The sequence below is a fragment of the Sus scrofa genome, chromosome 1 (genome assembly GCF_000003025.6).
Source record: "Sus scrofa isolate TJ Tabasco breed Duroc chromosome 1, Sscrofa11.1, whole genome shotgun sequence".
Classification (NCBI taxonomy): domain Eukaryota; kingdom Metazoa; phylum Chordata; class Mammalia; order Artiodactyla; family Suidae; genus Sus; species Sus scrofa.
Window position 1 is genome coordinate 62795099 of NC_010443.5, and position 24787 is coordinate 62819885.

A 24787-nucleotide genomic window follows, 5' to 3' on the forward strand; every position below is an offset into this window, starting at 1 on the left:
TTGTATCAAGTATGGAGCTGGCTATAAATTTGAAATAAGTGCATTCTAAGACTAAAGAATATATGTGAGAATTTGTAAGTCTTCAATTAAATTGTATGCCCTGAGTGACTGAATTGTTGCTGACTTGCAACAACAGAGTTTTGAAATAAAAAAGACTCCAGTTTGAACCCCAATCCCATTACTTATTTGCTGTGTATATTTGACAAGTTATCTAGCCTTCCTATGTCTTAGTCTCCCATATGTACAAAGGTAATATACCTATTTTATAGAGTTGTTGTGAGGATACCATGTTATAATGTAGTTAGCATCTAAACCCAACCATGTCCTTATGGATAACATGTTTCCTTTCTCCATCACTATTTACCTTGGAGTAAGTGTAAATACATTGCAGCACACACCTATTACCCACTGGTCAACATCTGAGTTCATGCTCTGTGCTACACAGAGTAATTATTTCACTTACAATGTTCTAAAGACCACACGCAAAAAGGGTGAAGTGAAGAGATATGATCTTGTGGTTTTATAACCTCTTATATTGCACGGTCCATAAATATCTTTCCTACCCACTCTACTAACCTCCAAAGTCTTTATCTCAATAATTACCAAATGGACTGAATCTTTTTCTTCAATAGGGATTGTTACTGATAGTTCAGCCCAACCAACCTTTAGGTTGCTTAATAAACCCATAGGAAAAAAGCAACTAGTAACAAGAGCCTCTAATTCCTAGTTGTTCTGAAAACCTGTTATGGCCTCAGATTTCAAAGAATCAAAAGCAGTTTCCGTTCAAGAATGCACTGAGCGTGATCTAGTTAAGGCAAATATGGACTTCTTAAACTAGAATAGAGATTATAAAGATTATCATCATAAAGATACTCTATAATGTGTAACTTCAAAGGAATGTATACTATAATACATAAGAATTTTACCTACATTCCTGTATCTTTATCACCTGATTATCTCTTGGAGCTCTTCTTTCCCCATTTAGATGGTTACATGAAAGGCCCAATTTTTTTTTTTTTTTTAAAGAGTAAGTTGTCCTGTATTTGCGCATTTTCACTTGTTTCATCTATCTGACTCTCTGTTCTTATATGCAGTGGTTTGTCCTTTCTTTATTTCATATTAAATTTTGCAGCAAGTGCTGTACTTGAATGTCACATAACCACTCTCCATTTGGTTGTTTCCAAGCATCCAAGGATCTATCATGCAATTTGTCCTCAGTTTTGTGTAGAAAAGAGTAGGATTTTGGCTGCACAATCAGGGCTCAGGTCCTCCCTGTGCTCTCAACCTGTGGATTTGTCCGTTTCGTTATCCTTAAAATGGGCATCATGGTTGAAGATTTAAGATAATAAATGTAGGAGTTCCCATCGTGACACAGTGGTTAACGAATCTGACTAGGAACCATGAGGTTGCAGGTTCAATCCCTGGCCTTGCTCAGTGGGTTAAGGATCCAGCATTGCTGTGAGCTGTGGTGGAGGTTGCAGACATGGCTCAGATCCAGCATTGCTATGGTTTTGGTGCAGGCCGGCAGCTACAGCTCTGATTAGACCCCTAGCCTGGGAACCTCCAAATGCCATGGGAGTGGCCCAAGAAAAGGCAAAAAGACAAATAAATAAATAAATAAGATAATAAATGTAAAGTTTTTATAACTGTCTCAGGAACATGGCTGTTGCTCAGTAACTGTTACCCTGTTTTAATTTGTTAAATTTGTTTTCACTTAATTATAATGAGCTATATTTTATGAATGTCAAAATAGTTTAGATGTGAAATATTATCAAAATATCATGGCTAGGAGAGACAGGATATCATGATGTTTAGGTAGAGACTTTAGTACCAGACTTTCAGGGCTGAATCTCCAGTCTATCCTTGAACCAGCTGGGAGACCTTGAACACAGTAGTCAACCCCTCTGCATATCAGTTGCCTGGTCTGTAAAAAAAGAGTACTTATAGTGAGCAATTTATAGTTTTGTTTGGAGAGTTCAACCCTGTAAAATATTTGGCATATAATAAGAATTTAATAAGCATTTCAAATGATTCATTTCATGGAAAGAATGATGTAAATATTTTTTATATAAAATTGAAGACACTCTTTATTCATATTTTCTAATTTAGAACTGCATGCAAAATATAAGAATTACATTACTAAACTTGAACACTGTAATAATATATTTTATGGAATTTAAACATTATCTCAGAATTCAGAAGACTTTAGATGATAAATGGTATCAACATTTGAAAGCTGTCATTAAAATAATACTTGTAATACCTGCAATGTATGCTTTAAATTGCCTCTCTTCTTAAGAGATTACAGTATAAAGGTTAGGGGAAAATGTTCCAAGATTTCTTCTATACTACAAAACATTTTCTCTAGAGATAAAATAGGAATTCTACTCTATAATGTCCTCTATTTAATATCCATTTTATGTAGAAGTACTTTCATTGTATGTCACTAGTGTATAGTGCTTTAAATTTAAAGTCAGACAAAAGCTCTAGATGAATGAAGGGAAACAACATGATTACTAATAATTCCAACCATGCAACACACACACATGTAGACATACACACTTACCCCCCCCACACACACAGTATATTCTCTCATTTTGTATTTGCAGTTGAATTGAGAGAGATTAAGAAGTATGGAACAACGTTGTCCAATAGAAATTATATGTGAGCCACTAATGCAAATCATATATTTTTAAAATTTTTCTAGTAGGCACATTAAAACTGCAAGAAGAAACTTGAGAAATATTCTTTTGTAACACAATGCAAAATAGTATTATTTCAATATTTACTCAAATTTAATAAATATTAGAGTATATCATTCAGTAAATAATAACATATTACACTAATTAAATTTTAATTTATTAAATCCAATGAACAGTAAATAAAACTACTAATGAGGTATTTTACATTCTTTGTTTCATCATATTAAGTCTTCAAAATCTCGGGTGTATTTTACACTTAGAGCCCATTTCAGTTTGAATTAGCCACATTGCTCGTGCTCAATAGCCACCTGTAGCTAGTGTCTGCCAAGTTGGACAGCACAGATAAGAAAGAAAAAAAGTTTATCTGAAGAGAAGTATAGATGCAGGCATTCCCAATGATCATAGCCTCATCTGCTTCAATCCCTTCTCCCCCTGTGGCTCAGAAAAAAAAAAAAATTCCCATTGAGATTTTCAAGTTGTTCTCCTCTCATACATTCTGTGAAAAAAAAAAATGTCTTGTGCTAAAACTAGAAGGAAAAATATATCTGAGAAAAGCCAAATCTGATCTATTTTAACAGGGTGCAGCATCTAACAGAATTTTATAAAACATATACAAGATTTACCAAGTAACTTCAGAAATACTTAAAAGTAGACAACGACAAATTTTGAAAACGATAGTAGTGCTTTACAACACTAATGCTTTCAACAGAACTCCAGACGGTGCTTTATGATATAATTGAGATTCATGTACCCAGTGGCCTTTTAGCATCACTGTTGATATTCCATAAATCCCAATATCTCAAGCTGTAGTATCAAATGCTTCCATTATTTGCAGACCTATAATGTAACTGGCAGACCTGGGAACCCACTGCAACTAGCTCTGCTGGCAGCAGTGTCAAAAAAAAAGAAATACTTTTCATATGGTTCATTGTGAGTGTGAAATAATGGCAACTTACTGTTTCTTTATCTTGAAAAATTTGCTAACCTGACCAGAAAACCAAAATTTGCTTGGTACCTGCTTCTCATGGATCCTAAGATATACCTTCCATAATATTTTATTTCCGTTATACTGAGGCTTCTCCCTGGACTCTTTCTTAGTTAGCTGATCTTGAAAGGGTAAAAACTTCAAACATCCCACTTAACTTTCATCCTTAAGCCAAAGACAGAGCCAGGCCTCTGGAATTTTCAGTCCGTTCTTCAAGAGATTACAATTCATCTGTGGAACAAAATAAACAGCAAACTTTTAAGCCTACACTCCAGACACTAGACAGAAAAATAATTGTCTCTTCCACATCTACATAATTCTGGGAAACTCTCTACCCTCATAAAATCACTTACTACCTAATTGTTAATAACTCAACATATATACATATATATATAGTACAAATTATATAATATATATATATATACACATATATATACGCATACTATACTATCTAGATAGAGAGATCGATTGATCGATCGATCTCACTGTGGAGGCATGGGTTTTATCCCTGGCCCTTTACAATGGGTTAAAGGATCTGGTGTTGCCACACCTGCAGCTGAGATTCAATTCCTGGTCCAGGAACTTCCATATGCCACTGGTGCAGTCATTAAAAAAAAAGAAGAAGAAGAAAGAAAAATGAAAAAAAATTCTCTTTACTTAAAAAAAAAGCCACATCGCTGGAGCCTAATGTTCTCACATGACAGTCAAAACCAAAATCTGTTGTCATCTTTTAAAGAACTGAGAATTGCATACATACATAAACATATATACTCCAGATCTTTCTTTTACCCTCTATAAACCAGTAGCCCGTTTATTTTTTGGACATATTTCTCCCAAGGACCTTGATACTAGGGTGACCAATCATTTTAGTTTTTTCCCTTGACATTTTCATCCTTGATTGTATTATCTCAATCCAATTCCTAAGTCTTTAGAAGTCAACAAATCCACACATGTTATGGAAACAACCCTAGATTTTTCTCTTTCACTTATGTTTATTCTTTCATTTAGTTAAATGATTTTTATTAACTATCAACTAGGGATTTATCAATTTAAAAAACTGATTCAAATTTATATTTTATGGATTTTACATTTCATTGTGGAAAGACAGAAAACACAGAAAAATTAAGTAATATATAAATTCTCATAAACAGTGATATAAGAGCGAGTTCTCATTATGGCTAGCAGTAATGAACCTGACCAGTATCCAGCTCAGATCCCATGTTGCTGCAGCTCCAATTTGACCTCTAGTCCAGGAATTTACATATGCTGCAGGTGTAGCCCTAAAAAGCAAAAAAAAAAAAAAAAAAAAAAAAAAAAAAGGCATAAAAACAAAATAAAGCAGAGAAGAAGGGGATGGGAAGATGAATATGTAGGTCTAGAAACTTCCTATAGTAGCTGCAGTACCAAGTTATTCAATCTTTTCCATTTAAAAAAATTTTCTGATTCATGGAAGCTAACCCCTTTGCTAGATTCAAAGGAACACTTATTTGTCTTGGTCAGTCATAATAATCCCAAAGCCCTTGCAAATGCCAATGGATTCAGAGATAAATTCAGTTAACGTATAATATTCCCCTGGCAACTATGTTGTATCCAGGTTTGGGCACATGACCCAACCAGTCTGAAGAATTTACATTCCAATATATTGTGAAAAGTATTCTTCCATTTTTTTAGACTTCAACATAGAAACATATTTTCCAGCTCTTGTGGAGAGTCATCTTGTCAGTTTAAGAATGAGAATACAAAAAAAATAAAATAAAATAAAATAAAACATACAAACACAACAAAAACAGAAAGGAACAGGGCCAGAGACTAATTCATATCACAAATGGAGACCCCTATTATTTTTAAACATAAATGATGGCTTTATTGTCAAAGCCAATTGTCTTTTGGATTTCTGTTTCTGATTCTATAAACAGACTCTTTCCCTTCAATAACTACACATGTACATTTTCTTCTACCTGGAATGCATTTCCTTCATTCTTTACCTGGATGACTACCAAAGCCAGCACATTTGAGATTTTTTTTTTTCCTCAAACTATCTTAAGTTAGCTACTTCTCTCTTATTTTTCTATAGTACCACAATACAGAACTAATCACATTGCAATTGTCTATGTCAATTTTATACACATAAATTGGAGGAAAGTGATTAAGTTTTGATTAAGAAAGCTCCTATCTTTAATATTCTGATTCAGTTTTACAGTCATACTTTAAATTCTAAATATCGGATAGGTTGTACCTCCACTATAGTTCTAGCTTATAAATTTTAGCTATGTTATTGTACACTAAGGAAAGATAAAATTTAATCTTGCCTCACAGATGCAATGTATCTATTTTGACAACCAAATATAAAACGTAATTTTTTCTACTGAATGTGACAGTTTTCTGTTTACTGTGAACACAGATTTGAAATTATTTTCTTGTGACACAGATTTGGAAAGTAAGTTAAGACATTTTTATTTATCTTTTGGGAAACAAGTGCTTTTAAAGTTTTTAATAATGTATATTTAAATATGATGGTTTTTCTTCTGCTAAAAGATATAGTTTTTGTTTTTTAGGGCCGCACCCTCAGCATATGGAGGTTCCCAGGCTAGGGGTCGAATCAGAGCTACAGCTGCCAGTCTACACCACAGCCATAGCAACACAAGACCCAAGCTGCATCTGTGACCTACACCACAGTTTACAGCAACGCTGGACCCTTAACACACTAGGGAGCGAGGCCAGCGATTAAACCTGTAACTTCATGGTCCCTAGTCAGATTCATTTCTACTGTGCCACGATGGGAACTCCCAAAAGATACAGTTTTAAGTCCACTTAAAATATTCACTAAAATTATTCCTTTTTCAGGTGTTAACATTTCTCCTATGTCACATACAATCACAAGCAAAATTAGTTGCACATTACAATTTTTATAACTGTGAAGCTACCCCCTCAAAATACGTTTTCATATGATTCTGACACATTGTAACTCATCTATGAACCAAATGTTTTTCTTTCCCTGGCAAGAGTTCACCTCTGAAATTCTGCTGTGTTCTCAAGTTCACATTGAAACTTGCATGGAAATCAACCTGAAAATGAGAATCACATGCAAATGAATTTCTTCCTAGAATATGCCCTATTAAAAAAACAAGCAAACAAATAAAAAACACACCAGGTTCTGCAGTCTCATAGTAATAAAAATTAAAATGAGGAAAAAAGATAATTTGTGAAGGAAGCAGTAAAATAATAAGTGGAGAGAAGGAAAATAAAATTCAGTTCTCATACCATACTAAATTAAATTTCAGCTGGAACTTCAAGATCTGTTTCTCCCCCTATAGAAACGTACCTGCAGAAATGTGGTGCGTCCTTTCTGTCTGTGTTTTGTTCTGCTTACCTCAAGGGAGCAGCACTTCAACTACAGCCCACCTTGTGCATTTAAGACAAATGGGACTACTATGGGGAGCAGAGGAGATTAGAATCCCCCAAAGAATATCAGGAACAGCATGCTTATACCTGATGAGTGGCTATCAGGTACATTGAAAGTACTTAAACCATTGAGTTGATTTAGGTAACTATGAGGGTAGACACTATTTGTAAATGTATTTCACATTTACATGCACTTCTCAATTTTTACGTCTAAATAATGACTAGCAGTAGTAATGGGAATATATAATCAGAGGCATGGAATGCTTCATCTCTTTAGGAAAATAGCTTTAAATTTAATTCATAAATCTCTATATTTTACTGCATAATTATTACGTAATTAATATATTTAAACTTATTGAACAGAATTTCAATGTGGTATGATTAGTAAGCACATAGAATAGGAAATGTCTTAATAAAAAATTAATCTATCTCCCCAATCTTCCTAATCACAATTATAATCTGAATCAATTTCTTCTAAACATTTGTTTTTATTTCTTTTTATGTTTTCTAATATCTTAAGACTGTATTTCCTGATTTTTCAGTTTCAAAGATATCTAATTACTCCCTCCTAAGAGTTTAAAATGTGGAGTTCCTGTTGTGGCTTAGCAAATTAATGACCCAACATTGTCTCTGTGACAAAGCAGATTTAATTCCTGGCCTCACTCAGTGGGTTAAGGATCAAGTGTTGCTGTGGTGGTGGCATAGGTCCCAACTGCAGCTCCAGTTAGACCTCTGGTCTAGGAATGTCATATGCTACATGTGTGGTCATTAAAGAAATAAAAAAAGAGTTGAAAGTGAGAGATTCATCTAACTTAAAAAAACCTAAGTCAGCTGTCTTTGACTTTACAACTTGTTCCATGGTTATTAAACAGTTGTGTGTTGATAAAATTTTAACAGTGGCGTCACTTAAAAAAGCCCCAATTTGTAGCCTTTACTGATTTCCGTGTGGGAATGGAGTAAATAATTTTAAGTTACCAGAGAATTGACTTGAAAAATTCCTGAAAATTTAGCAATTAGTTCTTGTAATCCAGTACAGGCCAGCTCTAGCACCTCAGTAGACAATACCTATTTACACTATCAGTTACCTTTTTAACAGTCAATAACACATTTTTATTTGTTGATGAATGCTCTTCATTCTGTATATTGACTCAGCTCTTTCATCCTCCCTTCTGCCTAGAACCTTATTCGGTGATCAATTTCTTTAAAGATAATATGTGTGTCTAAATAGGAAATCACAATTAAGTCTTCTGTTTCCTCTTGATTCTTAAAGTTGAAAACCTATGAACAGCAGCATATGAGTAAAATGCTGTAGCTATTGATTGTTCTAAAGCCAGAATGTATGTTAGTTTTCCAATATTATAACCTGGAAATCTCTAAGGGCCATATTCTTATCATCAAGGACACTGCAACTCCCACTTGTAACTTTCCATCAATTGCTTAAAATGATGAAACACCTTAATTTGCTCCATATATAGAACATGGTTTTCTTAATTAGATCTTTTGCTTTTTAGTTTTGTGTTGAATTTGATTTTCCTGGTAGTTTGAATTATTTTATTTATATATCATGTGTCTATGTGTAAAAGTTTAGCATATGTTTATCATATTTTCATATTCATCTACCTTCATAATCAGACTATTTTGTAACATCTCTTTTTACTCCAAAACCCTCTCTCTCAGGACATTCTTTCCTCCTGTTCTCATCTCATGGCTTTCCCTATTTTGTATTATATATGTTTCCACTACATCCACTTTCCACCTAGACTGTACTGAGACTGAGCATCTAACGGTAGCTGACTCACAAGTATATTGACTGGTCACCTACCAGAGTCAGGACCACAAATTTTAAATGAGCTTTCAGAAATCACCAGGCCTATTGCTTTGTCCTAAATCTACCCACTTCCTCCATCCACATCATTATATCTTCTTATATCTTCTCGAATGCTGATACTTTTTTTTAAGACAGAAAAGCTTATTGTTTTATTTATTTACTTTTAGATTATCTACAATCTTGATACTGACTTTTGAGTCAATCATAAGGTTTTTTTTTCTTTAAATGTGTTCTTAAAGGAAAAAAAAAAATATTACTCAATTATTTACACTTATTAAACCAATTGCCCTTAATTATATAGATGTAACTTAAGATTATAGTAAACCTACAATGAGTAGTTTTTCCTTCTTTGGTTGGCTAATGAATCTCGTAAGTATTGAGAAATTGATGCCAAGCTAAATATTATCAGTTCTAATAATCTAGTGCTTTTCTGATGAAACTGTAACTTCCAAACCATCATTGCTTCTTTTTTGTAAGTCATCTATACTTAAATTTTAAAAACATAAATTTACATGACATTGATAATTAGGAGGGAGGGAAATCATTTCTTATGTTTCGAAGCCCTTGGGTATCCTCATATCACCTGGCCTTTTCCACTGGAGCTGTTTATAAATTCTGGACCAAATCCCTTCTTGGTGAAGTATGTACCAAAAAGCTTCACCAAGCCTAAGTTTTGTAGTTGTCTCTTTTAATACCTTTAGGGTAAAACCAGATTTTTTAAATATTTTAATGTAGTCAAATATATTTTTTTCCCATTCATGTTTGTGCTTCAGATACTGTGGTTAAGAAATCTTTTCCTACCCTGAGATCATAAAACATTATATTTCATTTTCTTCCAAAACTTTTAAAGTCACTCTTTCTCATACTTTGGTCTTTAATCCACTTAAATATGGTTTGATGTAGGGATCTAGCTTATTTTTTCCATATGGATAACCAATTGTTCCAATGCTGCTTACTTGAAGTCTTCATTTCCGCACTGATTTGAACTATCATCTCTCCATATGAGTGTAGGCCTGTTTCTGGACTCCATTCTGCCTCTCCCTATGCTAATATCACTTTCTTATTGCTTAATTAAACTAGTTAAGTCTTGCTATGGTGCTGGACTGAGTGAACCCTCATGTTTATCTACCTCTTCAAAACTGTTCTGGCATTCTTTGTTCTTTGCTCTGCCTTAAACATATTAGAGTCAACTTATGAACCTCAAAAAACCTCATGAGAATTTTAATATGAAGACATTCCAATTCAAAAATTACAGGAAATCAACATCTTCAGAAATCAATTCTACAAATCCATTGATATTGCGGATGTTTCCACTTATTTAGGTCTTAAAAATTTTTTTAAACTTCACACATGAAAGTTTTATACAACTTTTCGTAGATATGTTTCTAGATACCTTTATATTTGAGGTTGCTATTTTTTACATGTATACTTTCTTTTTGCTTCTTTTTATAATTTTTATTATAGTTGATTTGCATTGTTCTACCAATTTCTGCTACACAGCAAAGTGACCCAGTCATACATCTATACACACTTGCTAATATTATCTTTCATCATGTTCCATCACAAGTGACTGGACAAAGTTCCCTATGCTATACAGCAGGACCTCATTGCCTATCCATTCTAAGTGAAACAGTTTGCATCTAATAGCCAACTCCCTCTCCCCATTGGTAACCACAAATCTGCTCTTTTTGTGTCAATACAATATTCAGTATTGTTCCGAGGATTACTTTGAACATAAAAAGAGAAGGGAGGGAAAGGTGTAAGGTTTTTAAAGAAAGAAAAAAACACTAAAATTAGTTAGAAAAGTCATAATTTTATACATAGAAATATTTTTTAAAATACAGAAGGATACAATTGTGGATTTAGCAAAGTCACTGTCTATGTGTTTAACATAAAAATAAAATACAGCTCAATATATTAGCAATTGAAATTTAAAAAATAAAATTTTTAAATGTATCACTTATATTAATATCAAGTAACATCAGGTAACACTCTAGAAAAACAAATGCAAAATATTAGTGAAAGAAATTAAATAAATGGCAGGAGAATAAACATATTTGTAAATAAATAAATAAGATTTCCCTTTGTGGCTCAGTGGTTAAGGAAACCGACTAGGATCCAGAAGGGTGCAGGTTCAATCCTGGCCTTGCTCAGTGAATTAAGAATCCAGCATTGCCGTGACCTATGGTGTAGGTCACAGACTCGGCACGGATCTGGCATTGCTGTGGCTATAGTGTAGAGTGGAGGCTGTAGGTCTGTTTCGACCCCTAACCTGGGAACTTCCATATGCCATGAGTGCAGCCCTAAAAAGCAAAAAATAAATAAATAAATAAATAGCTTTGGGTCATTTACATATCCATATAATCTCTCATACAATACACAAAATCAATTATAGATGCGAATATAAGAAGTAAAGCAATAAAGCTTCTAAAACAAAACATAATATTTTCAGAGTTCCTGTTGTGGCTCAGCAGGTTAAGGACATGACATAGTCTCTGTAAGGATATGGCCTTTGATCCCTGGCTTTGAACATCTGGCATTACCACAAGCAGTGGCAGAGGTCACAGATATGGCTCAGATCTGGTGTTGCTGTGGCTGTGGCATAGACCATAGCTGCAGCTCCAATTTGACCCCTGGTGCCAGGAACTTCCATATGTCACAAATGCAACCATAAAAAGAAAAAACAAGCATAATTTTTTAAGACTTGGGGTAGTCAACATTTCTTAAATATTACACACACAAAAGACACTAATCATAAAAAGATTGATAAATTCGGTTATTCACCAAAATAAACTACTAAAGAATGGAAAGGTAAATCATAAAATAATGTAAGCTGTTTGCAATGCATATAGCCAGCAAAGGAGTTATATATGAGACATATAAGTAATGCATAAATCAATAAAAAAAAAGACAGGTAACACTAAAAAAATGGGCAGCAAACTTGGACTGACATTTTACTACAGAAGATTTCTAAATGGCCAATAACCATATGACAAGGAGCTCAGTCTCATCAGTAATCAGGAAATGTTCATTAAAACCTCAAGAATTTTTCATTTCATACCTCATTAAGTTTTTCCACAAATGAAGCCTAAAAGGAAAGTTAAGTTGTTATTGAAAATTAAATATCATTCACAATTTAGTTTGGGGATTCATTTTATGTACATGATAATATTTCTTTAATATTTTAGTACCCTCAATTTCTCTTTTCTTTTTCAAAACTCCCATTAAAATAAATATTATTCTTGTTTAGATATGTCCTCACTAACTTTTCCTATATACTCAGATATTTTATATTCAATTTTTTAATGTTTGTTATTCTTTAAACTTTATTAAATTTATTTTTGGATCTCATAATTTTATGGCTGTAATATCTTCTTAAATCTATATACATTGCTTCCATATTCATTTCATTTCTTTTGCTTTTCCTTCCATCTCTCAATTCTTTTTCTTGAAGATCAGATTGTCTGTGGGTTTTTTATCTTTCTCTTTTAGAACACCTGTTTTCTTCAAATCATAGGTTCCTGGGAAGCAGATCATACAACAGAGTTTGGCCTGCTAAGCACTTATTATGGAATGCCTTTGGGACTAATACCAGCTGGAAAGAGAGGAAGAATACAATGCTGAGCAAAGGAAGAAGTTGATCTGCAGTGCAGGCTCAATGACAGCCTCAGATGCCCCAACTGAATGGTCATTTAGAATATCCCCAGAAGGATAGAGATGGTCAGACATACACACTATCACATCTATCACTTACTAGATGTGGACGCTGCCAGGGAAGGATGTGACCTTGGGTGAGGCACTCTGCGGCTGAGACAGTCACTGAAGAAGCTGGCAGCTAAATTCCATCTACCTACAACCCTCCCAGCATCTGAGACCCCAAGTCCTACACTAAAGGAGGAGTATCTGAGAGGTTCTTCACAGTGGCCTCAAAACTCTTGAATCTAGTGATCCTTTGTTTTACTCTTATGTGTAAAAGCCAGTCATTTATTCTGCAAGGGACATCAAACTGCAACCCAAAGCCACATCTGGCCTGATTCACTGTTTGTTTTTTAAGTACAGATGTATTCAAACAAAACCATGCACATTTATTTTTGTATTGCCTGTGACTTTTTTGCCCCAGACAGAACTGAGCAATTGCAACAAAGACCTTACCTCCCACAAAGCCAAAAATATTTACTATCTGACTCTTTACAGAAAAATTTACTGAACCCTGATCTAGAAATCTACTATGCTTCCTCAGAGGTGGTACAAATAGGGCTAATTTCTTTTAGACATCTTCCCCGAGTGGAAATTTATAACAATATCGGCAACTAATTTAATTGAACACTTATCATTGAGAACTTTTTAGAACTTTTAAATGTATTATTACTTTTATAAGTTCCATTCATCTTCAGGCACTGTGGCCTCAGAATCCAGGACCCTGGCCACTATAAGTTCAGTTTATATAAGCAGAATTTATTGAAGGATAGCTTCATATTGCTGGAAAGAATAATCCCCCTCTTTGGGTCCCCATATGCCAGAATTTAGAAGCAAAATCATGCAAACTAGAATTACATTCTTTGGAGATATGCCCCAGATTTTTAGGTCTTGGAATAATGCCTGGCTGCCTTTGGTATGCATCTGTGTAGGGATATGATGAGTATTGTTGGGTTGGAAAACAGTCAAAGTTGTCCTGTATCCATCCATCTGCTTTTGGCCTCTCTTTTTATCCCAGTCTACTCTGAATCCAATTTCTTGCTTCTAAGATCCCCTAAAGCATCCTCATATTTGCTTCCTCCACCTTACTTCAACACTTGCCACCGCCTTCTCCTTCCAAAAGAGCACTGTCCTCTGATAACCCTCCCACGCTGTACTGTTATAATTCACTGGCTACTTTTGAAACTGACAGTACTAACAGCCTGACCCTAGCCGGAACATAAACTGGGACTTGAACCCAAGAGCCAGGACTTGAATCCGGCCTAAATCCAGATTGGTACTTGAACCCATGTCCTGGGACGCAAACCCAGCCTAAACCCAGATTGGGACTTGAACATGCCTGGGCTCGAAGCAGGCCTAAATTTAGATTGGGAATTGAACCCATGTGCTGGGGCTCAAAACTGGCCTAACCCCAGATTGGGACTTAAATCCACAGTTTTAACTTAGAATCACTCACCCTGTGTCTGGACACACTGAGGTTCAGGTTCTTCATGTCTCCACACAGAGGGAAATCAGTGAGAGACAGAGTGATAGGCAAGAAATAGATTTATTAAGATAGGACACTTGTGAAAGGTGCAAGTGGGCAGGCAAGGAAGCTCTGCCCCAGAATCTGGTGGGCTACAGTTTTATCATCCAAGGGGACTGGGGGTCGGAAAAGCCTGCCTCTTCCTTTCTGGGAATAGTAGGTCCTCCTAGGTATCTGGTAAGGTGTGTATTCAAATTAGCAGAAGGTTGGTCCTCAAATTCCTGCCCTAGATCTGAATCTGAATGCAGACCTCATCCCATCCCCCGCCCAACAACCTGAGGCAGTTCTCATACCTCCACTAGTCAAGCAAGCCTGCCTTGTTCTGATGACTTTTTCTGAGCAATTTATTGACTTACAGTGATCTCCCAAAATCCCCTGGATTTCCTTCTCTATCTATGATCCTTTATTGGGACTTCTACAACTGCCTGTGCCTACTCCATCCCTATCATTTTCAGTATGGTGCAATAGCCCTAGGCAGTAAATACTTGTGCTTAATCTGACATTTTGATTTGAAAGACAATACTGTGTTTTCATTTTTAAAATAAGTATAGTTGATTTACAACATTGTATTAGCTTCAGGTGTACAACATAGTAATTAATTTTTTTATAGATTGTACTCAATTGAAAGTTATTTTGAAATATTGGCTATATTCTCTCTGCTGTACAATATATATCCTTGTATCTTACTGATTCCATATATAGCATTTGTACCTCTTAATCCCCTCTCCTACTGTACTCTTTACCCCACACCTCTTCCCATTGGTAATTACTAGTTTGTTCTCTATATATAAGTCTGTTTCAATTTTGTTCTATTTATTCATTTGTTTTATGTTTTAAGATTTTACATATAAGTGATATAAGTGATAACATACAGTAGTTATCTTTGTATGTTGATTTATTTCACTAAACATAATACCCTTCAGGTCTATCCATGTTGCTACAAATGGCAAAATTTCATTCTTTTTATGGTTGAGTAATATTTCATTATATATATATAATGAAATATATATATACACACACACAATGCCACAATGCCATTTGTGGATGGACACATCTTGGCTATTGTAAATAATGCTGCTATGAACATTGGGGTTCATATGTCTTTTCAAATTAGTGTTCTTATTTTCTTGGGGTATACACCCAGGAGAGGAATTGCTGGATCATATGGTAGTTCTCTTTTTAGTTTTTAGAATAACCTCCATACTGTTTTCCATAATGGCTACACCAATTTACATTCCCACCTTCAGTGTACTAGGGTTCACTTTTCTCCACATCCTTGTCAAATTTTCTTTGTAGTCTTTCTGATGATAGCTATTCTCACAGATGTCAGATAATGTCTCATTGTGTTTTTAATTTGCATGTCCCTGACAGTTAATAATATTGGGCATCTTTCTCTGTGCCTCTTGTCCATCTGTATATCTTCCATGGAAAAATGTCTATTCACATCTGCCCCTTTTTTAACTAAGTTGTTCTTTTAATGTTGAGGTGTATGAGCTATTAATATAGCTTAGGTATTAACCTTTTATTGGACAAATCATTTGCAAATGCATTTCCCATATAGTAGGTTGATGTGTGTTGTTAAAGTCCCCTTGTATTACTGTATTATTGCATATTTCTCCTTTATGTTTGTTAATATTTCCTTTATATATTTAAGTGTTCCTTTATTAGGTGCATTATGTTAACAAATATCATTTTGTATTGATCCCTTTATCATTATATAATGCTCATCTTTGTCTTTTGTTATAGACTTTATTTTAAAGTCTACTTTTTCAGATATGAATATTGCTACCCCAGAATTTCTGTCATCTCCTTTGTATGAAATAACTTTTTCTATCCCCTCACTTTCAGTTCGTGTGTCTCTAGGTCTCAAGTGAGTCTCTTGCAGGCAGCCTATAGATGGGACTTCTTTTTTCTTTCTAATGAGCCATACTATTCTTTTGATTGGAGCATTTAAAGTGATTATTGATATGTAATACTTCTGGTAATTTTATACTTGTTTTCTTGTTATTTTTGTACTTCTCTGTTTTTCTTCTTCTTATAGTTTGTTCTCTTGTGATTTGATCACTTTCTGAGTGGAGTGCTTGTGATCCTTTCTCTTAGATTTCATGCGTGCCGGAACAGTTCCAGCAAGCCAGTCAGAACTCCAGGCAGTTCCTTATCCACTGCCTCTACATACTCATTACCAATGGTTACCCTGACCCAGTTCAGAGTCAGGTTTTACTTTCTCCAAAGCTCCAATGCACACTCTTCTCAGCAAGGCAGTCTTTGCCCTAGTGGAGAGCTCTGCTGGAGCAAGACGAGCTGGAGCAGGCAACAGGTGCAGGGTAGGGCAGTCACAGGAAATTGGTCAGAGCCCGAGGCTATTTTTATCGGCTTCCTCTGCCTTGTTCCTAGAAATAGGCAAATGTGTGCATATGCTCTTCATGAGCAGAGTCTCAGTTTGTCACTGCCCTCCAATAAGTGCCACTGGTTTTCAAACCAGCTAAAGGAACGTGTCTTCCTGGCATTGACCCCAGGGCTGGGGTACTCAATATATGGCTCAAACCTCTCATTTCCTAGGGAGGATGTCTAAGCCCATGATTTCCCCCTCTTCTTCTGTGTCCCCTGCTAGGGACGTGGGTCCCAATCTGATCACTTCTCCTCCCCTCCTACTTGACTCCATATGAATTTTTCTTTACAGCCTTGATTATAGAAGAGCTTTCCTTTCAGCCTTTAGTTTGTTTTCAGTGAGAGATGCTCCATATGTAGATGTATCTATGATATATTCTTGGCAGGAGATGAGCTCAGTGTCCTACTCTTGCCACCTTGATCACCTCTGTTTTTTTTTTTTTGAAAAGATAACGTGAAAAAGAAATTCATGTTTATTTACAAGTATAATGAATCATGCATTGATAATGAGGCAGCAATATGATCTCTTTTCTGTAGCCTAATGTAATATGATTGCTTCATGATAGCCTAGCTTATACAGTAATGAATGAATTATTATATAATATTTGTGGCATACAGTATTACAGTCAAATCCATAGTAGAGTATTGGAAACATTGTTACTTTTAAAAAAAACCCATTTACCTGTGATGATAGGCTGTTAGACAGTTTCTCTTCCTTACTAATGAATGTCCTTTGTGGAATTTTTTTTCCAGAATAAGGCACTTCGTCTATAATAAACACCTGTTCAGGCCGATATCCTTTTTCCTCAGTGATTATCTTTTTTTTTTTTTTTTAATTTTCCCACTGTACAGCAAGGGGGTCAGGTTATCCTTACATGTATACATTGCAATTACAGTTTTTCCCCCACCCTTTCTTCTGTTGCAACATGAGTATCTAGACATAGTTCCCAATGCTATTCAGCAGGATCTCCTTGTAAATCTATTCTAGGTTGTGTCTAATAAGCCCAAGCTCCCGATCCCTCCCACTCCCTCCCCCTCCCATCAGGCAACCACAAGTCTCTTCTCCAAGTCCATGATTTTCTTTTCTGAGGAGATGTTCATTTGTGCTGGATATTAGATTCCAGTTATAAGTGATATCATATGGTATTTGTCTTTGTCTTTCTGGCTCATTTCACTCAGGATGAGATTCTCTAGTTCCATCCATGTTGCTTCAAATGGCATGATGTCATCCTTTTTTATGGCTGAGTAGTATTCCATTGTGTATATATACCACCTCTTCCGAATCCAATCATCTGTCGATGGACATTTGGATTGTTTCCATGTCTTGGCTATTGTGAATAGTGCTGCAATGAACATGCGGGTGCATGTGTCTCTTTTAAGTAGAGCTTTGTCTGGATAGATGCCCAAGAGTGGGATTGCAGGGTCATATGGAAGTTCCATGTATAGATTTCTAAGGTATCTCCAAACTGTTCTCCATAGTGGCTGTACCAGTTTACATTCCCACCAGCAGTGCAGGAGGGTTCCCTTTTCTCCACAGCCCCTCCAGCACTTGTTATTTGTGGATTTATTAATGATGGCCATTCTGACTGGTGTGAGGTGATATCTCATGGTAGTTTTGATTTGCATTTCTCTTATAATCAGCGATGTTGAGCATTTTTTCATGTGTTTGTTGGCCATCTGTATTTGATCACCTCTTTATTTTGTTTATCTTTAATTGTACAATGGCTTGACAAAAATGGTTAAGTCATTTTAGTGTTCCTTTTTTGCTTTTTAGTTAACAACGAATACTTAAATATTTACATTTTAGAAATATTAATTCTACCAAAGAGTGCTCAGTATAAGTGCCATGTGGATCCTAAGGCAAAAGAAAAAATATTCACGGGTATTCATCCTCTCCTGATTTAAAAGTTTGATATTTTATTCATCATATTATTCCTTACATTGGCATTGATTTTTTTAAATTTCATTGAATTTTTTTTATCTTCATAATTGGGTATTTTTTTGGTGTCCCTTTAAATACTGTGACTAAGTCAAGTGCTTCACTTCCCTCAGTGTTACTCCAATTTTGCTTTGCATAATCCTCAAATCTCTTGAGCACGTGATCTCCTCAATCAGAGCTAATGAAATTCAAACTGAATAATGATACAACACCTGTAGCCAAAATGTTTGTGCCACACTCTCTTATTAGCTAATATAGCACATTTAGATATTTTTCTTCTCTAAGATTAAAATATTTCCACTTCCAGAGTTCCTGTCATGGCTCAATGGTTAATGAATCTGATTAGGAACCATGAGGTTGTAGGTTCAATCTCTGGCCTCACTCAGTGGGTTAAGGATCTGGCATTGCCATGAGCTGTGGTGTAGGTTGCAGAGGTGGCTCAGATCCCACATTGCTGTGGCTGTGGTATAGGCCAGCAGTTACAGCTTCAATTAGACTCTAAGCCTGGGAACCTCCATATGCCACAGGTGCGGCCTTAGAAAAGACAAAAAAAAGAAAAAATAAATATTTCCACTTCCAAGAGGCCTGTGTTAAAAATGAAGAATTACCATACAAGATGCAGTGGCATATAACTCATTTATTTAACTATTAATAATTTATATATCTGAAATGAATATAACAACCAAGTGGTGGGAAATAGAAAATCTAATTTAATATGAAGAAGGAGAGAAGGAATCCTCTTAAGCAGAAGAGGGGAGTCAATCTTATAGATATAGTGCCGGATGCCAAACATCAACATGAGATCAATGATTGGCTTTAGGCAGGGCAATATGAAAGCCTTGAAAATGAAATTTGAGAATAATAAAGTCAAGATTCTACTTATGCCTGAACTAATTTTTCTTGTTCTAATTACAACCAAAGCATCAAATGCATTTACCACAAAAAGAAAAAAGGTTTCAGTGAATGTGCATTGCTCTAGCAAATGAAACACTTAAAGGGATTTATTTTACTTGTATTAAAAACAACTTTTCTGCATATGTTTCAAAAGTGATATAAAAACAAAATGCTATTGCATTAATGAAATCAATAGCAATAATCACAATAAACATTGAGTAATAAGAAATGCCAAAATGATAGGCATCTTTATTGGTGATAAATGTTGGCAAGATGGAAGCAGTACATTTACTAATGGAGTTATATAATCATAAAGCATTTCATGCATAAATATCCCAAATAAAATTATCATTTTCCAGGAATGAAAACACTTCAAAATTATAGTTTGCAAAGCACTAATTTGATTCTATAAATGGATTCCAGAAAACCAATTTATCAGATGATTATATTTATGATGCTACTCAAGTTTCTTTAGTACATTAAAAGTGGAGTCACATATGCCCAAAATTCTATAGATGATAAGAAAAACAAAAGACCTATGCTTCCAAAGAGGACTAAATGTTTGATGTAACAAAAGATACAAATAAAAAGATGCAATGACAATTTCCAATTAAATGATATTGATACAGAGAAGGGAAATTGGTGTTTTAATTATTCATCAGGTATAATTTCACATAATCAACTCTCAGTCATCATAATCTAAAAATTCTTCATCTATCTTTTGATTGCAATTTTTATTGTCATCGGAATCACTTATTTCCTCTATTTCCCCTCTGAGAGGAATATAGTGCATGGTTAAGGGTACAGATCCTAGAGTCAGGCTTACAGCTTTGATTTGTGACTGAATTTACAGCCTTGGTTTGTGACTTTAAGCAAGATACTCCTTGGATCTCAGTTTCCTCAACTATAATATATAAATTTCATTATATATAACGAAAATTGTAATTTTAGCATAATTCACTAATTATTTACAAATTCTTTGAAGCAATAGATCATTTGATCATTCACATCTTGTTTGCAATCATATCACTAAGAGCCACCCCTGGGTCAGTGCTCAGTAAATATTTGTTAAAGAAAAGTAGAGAAGGAAGGAAGGAATGGAGGGTAGGAATGGAGACAGGAAGATGGAACAGCAGTACATCCTTTATTTCAAAAATGGCAAAGCTGCCAGAAATCTCAATAATAAGGGGGCCTTTAAGCCCAGATTTAGCTGTGGCACAAAGTTAGGCCCCTTCTTTACATTAGTTCATAAAGTCAATCAAGTATTTTTCTTTACACCCACCTGAATTTAGTTTGTATCTCTTTCCTTAATGGCATAGCTAAGAAAAGAAATATCTCATAATGGCTTACTTTGTTTGCTAGAGCTTTTTTCAAGCCCAAAGATGAAAATACCTTTAAAACAATTTAATCCATCTGAAATAATGTGGAAAAAATAACTATTTGCACAAGAAATACAGTGATAATAAATACAATGGCAATATTATCTTTGTTTCTTTTGAAAAAGAATTTTTCCAATGAGCACTTAATGAAGAAATATGAATGTAATCCATCTTAATCCCCAAGATATGTGACCATACCTACTTTTGTATATGTCATATATAGTTTATGTAAAATCTATGTTATATACTGTATGTATGTTATGTGTATTGCAGGCATATGAAAACCGACATTTAAACTGAATCCCATTTATCGTATATTCTACCACCACTTAGTACTGGATAAAGTGAATTGAAGCTCAGTAGAGATATCTCTTATTGGGGGAAATACGTAATCTCATCTTGGGATCCATATTGAAGTTTTTCTTATGGGAAATTCAAATAAACAGATGAAAATTTCCCCATAAAAAATTTATATTTTTTAGCAAAATTGAATAGAATAATTTTATTCTCTATCCTTTATGATTCTATTTATTCATATTTAGATCTCTTTCAAAAGCTGAGCAAGGAAAAATATAATAAATGACAGAATTATCCTTTTCTCTTCAAAAATAATTTTCTTATTATTTTGTTATGAGTGCAGTTGTGAAATGAATTGCGAAGACTCTTCAAATATAATTATTCATGAGATTGGAAGTGTCAATGAGAAAAAACAATTATATCACAAATTATGAATGAGAGAAATCTGAATAATGATGGATATTTCTTAGGTAGAAATGGCCTAACTCAGAAAAAGATAATTCTATTCTATGAGTAACTGAATACATATGTTTACTGACATAGACAATGGGTATTCTATCCCATAGGATAAAATTTATACATTTACATAGATACATAAATGTGTACTATATATATAGAGAGAGAAAAAGATATAAATGTGTACAATATTCTATCCCATAGGATAAAATTTATACATTTACACATACATATTTATGTATATGTGTACATAAATTTATGTGTACACATTTTTATATATATATCTATAGCTATATAGATATATATATAGCTATCCATTATCTATCACACTAAATATCCAGTCAATTCAAGGACACATAAATTTAAATTGACATTGTTCTGACATCATTTATTCATCAATATTTAGCACCATTTTGCTCCACCATATCTGTTATCTATCCTGTGTTGTAACCCAGGGGGTTGACCTGTATAAGTCATATCCATGCTTGCTCATTCCTCTGACTTCCAGTTGAGTTGAGCCCATGGAGAAATTGAGCATTAATTTGAAGGAAGAGAGAAGATTGAGGTAAAGATATTTATTTTCCTGGTTCCTTCCCCTTTCAAAGTGACCTCAAACTGGCTAATCCCTGAACCAAAAGTCACTCAAAAGGCTCCAGGCAGTAGAGGACACCCCATTATATCCCTCTGGATTCTAACTACATCTCTTGGTCCCCTTAAACCTAGGGGGTGGTACCAGCTCATCTGCTGCCACAACCACTTCATTAGAGTAGCCCTTGTGATCTCCCAACATCAACTCTTTTATCTATGTCAATAAATACATCAAAATCATCCTATTTTCAATGGGCCATATATTTTCTGATGAGATGAGTTTGGCAGAAAACAGATAACTCTATCAACTGTCTTGATATGCATTCTTTTAAAGCAAAGGATTTAGGTGACTAATGCTTCTCTTTATTTATAAATTCCAACTTATGATTATCTGGAGGGAAAAAGAACCATATGTTGCATATACACAAGTGATTCTTCTCAATACTTACCAATATTCTCTTGAAATACAAATTAACTTTTATATTTATCTATGTTACATCTTTTATCATGACTTGGAACATCTTGGTGGCTCACCCAGCCTCTATCTTCACTACCCTAGAAGAACTCAAATCAACCCTTTTATTCCAAAGTGTAATCTTGATTGGTCTTTATAGCATTTCTTTAGTCAGAAGGACCAAGATTTTTTTGCTTCTGAAAACTGTAAAATTTGGGGACTGTCTGTAGGAAAAGAATACAAATTATAAATGTAAAAATATGATGATTAAATATTATTTAAAAAAGAAAGTTACAAATTTAAGCACAAAAACTTCAAGCACAAAAAATATAATTTTAATGAACTGCTTGACTCATCTCTACATTTTCCTTCCTTTTCAAAATCCATAGATCTTGATTGTTATTTCCTACAAAATAATTTTTAGTATCACTTTCTATAGAAAGAGTAGAAAAATGCTTCAGTTCTTCACCCAGAAAAGTTAAAATCAAACAACTTTTATTTTACTATTGATAATGACTTCCTGTTTTTGGTTTTGCTACTACAAATTAAGAAATTCTGTTTCAAGCAATTTCCATCAAAGAGAAAAAAAGTATGATTTATTTATACTTATATATTCTTCAATATTAAATGTATTTGACAAGAATAATCTTCTATTTATATAATTTAAAGATGAGAGTTGAATCCTCAGCTAACAAGTTTATTCTTCTGATGTTTGAAAAGTATTTCATAGACTATATTATTATCTAGAGTTAAAAATTTTTCCCCACCATTACCCACCCCCTTCCCACACTAAATTCCTTAAGGTATGTTCATATTACAATTCAACCTAAGCACAGTGGGCAGTACACTGGAAGGCTAGCAAAATGTTAACTATACCAACTAAAGATAAAGGCAACCACAAACCACATGAATGTATACCATTAACCCTAAACTAAGTGAACTCTCACACAAATTCTTAGCAGGAGCCCCTCAAAACTCAAAACTTGAACACCACCTAAAATGAAGGATAGTGTGGTAGAGAAAGAATAAGCTAAAGTTAAGACACAGCAGTCTTAACTAATTTAGATTTAAAAATTTTATTTTGCAAAATTTTCAAAAAAGAAAATATGAACATGTGAACATATTGCTAGGGTCTCTCTCTGGGCCTCGGAAAACGTTATACAACTGATGGACCTAATACTTCATTATCTTGATGTTAAACCCAAAAGTGTCTCTGGTGGTTGTATCTGGCACAGGTTTGGGCAGAACTCTACTCTCTGAGCTGGCCAGAGTGAAGAGAAGTATTATTTTGCATTTGTTGGAAAAAGTTTCTTTACCTTTTTCATGATGATATGAAAAAAAATTGCAACCAGAGGGAAACTGACCAGGGCAAAGTTAATGCTGGCCCAGTGGGTATGGAAGGGACCTAAACTCTTGAAGGAATGTTCAGAATTATGTTTGTACCATTCCTGGAGCTTACCCTATCTTTGAATTTTTAGTTTATCAAGAAAATACTGTTTAAGCTAGTTTGCATTAGTGTTTTCAGTTAATTAGCACTGAAATTATCCTAATAGGTACATACAAGTAATTTGCATTATTTCTGAAAGACTTGCTGTTTGAATAAGACAAATTTACATTTTCACTCAGATATAATTCTCAAATATGGAATAATCCTATTTAAAAATCATTGTAAACTGTGTTGAATTACACAACTATCATAGATGGCATAATTTTTTTCTCGTGATAGAAAAAATTTTAAGACATTTCTCAAGTATAATAATAATACTAAGTCTTGAGGATATTGAAGTATGTGCAATAAAGTTAACATATTAGAATTTGCATGGATATCCTATTTGGCATTCCCCTAAGATGAATATTTTAATTTGTTTAGAGAAAACAATCTTCAGAGTATTTTTTATGAATTTCTAAAGTTCAAGAATAAAACATAAGCCTCAGAATAGTGTTGGTATGAAAATACATATCATAGTATTTTCTCATTGGTGAGATATGTCTAAAAGTTTGCAAATCTCAATTACACATATTTCAAGGCACAAAATTGAAAAAGAGATTCCTTTTATTGTTAGTAAAACAAAAAACAGACAAACAATTCCCTTAAGACTCAAAGCTCATTTAAAGTTGTGTTACTGAATAGTGGCTATCTCTTGATTTACAATCATTAACACTCTGGTAAGTCTCAGGCAGGAGACAATCAAGCATATAACTCAGAATGAGATGAAAGTAACTAAAGAGGGGGAGAACAGAGTTTTATTTAATA